Source organism: Hylobates moloch, unplaced genomic scaffold, assembly GCF_009828535.3.
Source record: "Hylobates moloch isolate HMO894 unplaced genomic scaffold, HMol_V3 SCAFFOLD_20, whole genome shotgun sequence".
Taxonomy (NCBI): Eukaryota; Metazoa; Chordata; class Mammalia; order Primates; family Hylobatidae; genus Hylobates; species Hylobates moloch.
This window is the reverse complement of record NW_026652295.1, coordinates 6,423,830-6,425,682: the sequence shown is the minus strand read 5'-3', so window position 1 is coordinate 6,425,682 and position 1,853 is coordinate 6,423,830. Positions and strand designations below refer to the sequence as shown.

The 1,853-nt window shown below is 42.5% G+C and overlaps 1 pseudogene; it reads left to right on the top strand.

The window, feature by feature from the left end:
• The first annotated feature begins 384 nt into the window (after nt 1–384).
• LOC116460207 (transcription factor BTF3-like) lies at nt 385–1,653 on the top strand (annotated as a pseudogene).
• Nucleotides 1,654–1,853: the final 200 nt, after the last annotated feature.

The following is a 1,853-nucleotide window of genomic DNA, read 5'->3' as shown; positions in this document are numbered from 1 at the left end:
ATTCCATGGTGTATATGTGCCACATTTTCTTAATCCAGTCTATCGTTGTTGGACATTTGGGTTGGTTCCAAGTCTTTGCTATTGTGAATAGTGCCACAATAAACATACGTGTGCATGTGTCTTCATAGCAGCATGATTTATAGTCCTTTGGGTATATACCCAGTAATGGGATGGCTGGGTCAAATGGTATTTCTAGTTCTAGATCCCTGAGGAATCGCCACACTGACTTCCACAATGGTTGAACTAGTTTACAGTCCCACCAACATTGTAAAAGTGTTCCTATTTCTCCACATCCTCTCCAGCACCTGTTGTTTCCTGATTTTTTAATGATGGCCATTCTAACTGGTGTGAGATGGTATCTCGTTGTGGTTTTGATTTGCATTTCTCTGATGGCCAGTGATGATGAGCATTTCTTCATGTGTTTTTTGGCTGCATAAATGTCTTCTTTTGAGAAGTGTCTGCTCATGTCCTTTGCCCACTTTTTGATGGGGTTGTTTGTTTTTTTCTTGTAAATTTGTTTGAGTTCATTGTAGATTCTCGATATTAGCCCTTTGTCAGATGAGTAGGTTGCAAAAATGTTCTTCCATTCTGTAGGTTGCCTGTTCACTCTGATGGTAGTTTCTTTTGCTGTGCAGAAGCTCTTTAGTTTAATTAGATCACAAATGGGTATCTCTGCGTGTGTGCACCTAATCTCAGCTGGTTCACATGAGATCCCCTGAACACCCACCCTCGACCCCCGCGCTGCCCCTTATCTGCTCCAACAAGATGAAAGAAGTAATCATGAACCAAGGAAAACTCTCCAAACTGCAGGTAGAACTGCACATTGGCGGGAAAGGAACTGCCGGCAAAAAGAAGAAAGTGGTTCATGGGACAGCCACAGCAGATGATAAAATCTTCAGTTCTCCTTAAAGAAGTCAGGGTTAAACAATACCTCTAGTACTGAAGAGGTGAATATGTTTACAAACCAAGAAACAGTGATCCACTTTCACAACCTTAAAGTTCAGGCATCTCTGGCAGCAAACACCTTCACAATTACAGGCCATGCTGAGACACAGCAGCTGAGGGAAATGCTACCCGACATCTTAAACCAGCTTGGTGCAGACAGTCCCACTAAGTTAAGGAGACTGCCCAAACAACCTGTGGATGGAAAAGAGCCACTTGCTGCTGGAGAGGATGATGCTAAGGAAGTTCCAGATCTTATGGAGAATTTTGATGAGGCTTCCAAGAATGAGGCAAACTGAACTGAGCCAACTTCTGAAGAAGATAAACCTTGAAGAAGTTCCTGGGAGCTGCTATCTTATATTATGACTGCATTTAAAGAAATTTTTGTGTATGGATCTGATAAAATCTAGATCTCTAATATGTTTAAGCCCAAACCCTTTGGACACTGCAGCTCTTTTCATCTTTTGCTTATACACTATTTCATTCTTTGCAGCTAATTAAGCTGGAAAAGCCTGGGAATAAAGTTTGAAACAAAGGTTAATAAAGTTATTTGCCTAGGAAAAAATAAAAAATAAAGGCCAGGTGCGGTAGCTCACACCTGTAATCCCAGCACTTTGGGAGGCCAAGATGGGTGGATTACCTGAGGTCAGGAGTTCAAGACCAGCCTGATCAACATGGTGAAACCCTGTCTCTACTAAAAATACAAAAATTAGCCGGGCATGGTGGCAGACTCCTGTAGTCCCAGCTACTCGGGAGGCTGAGACAGGAGGATTGCTTGAACCTGAGAGGCGGAGGTTGTGGTGAGCCGAGATTGCGCCACTGTGCACCATCCTGGGCAACAAGAGCAAAACTCTGTCTCAAAAATAAAATAAAATAAATCCCTGTCTTCATGGAATATATATTCCAGTGAG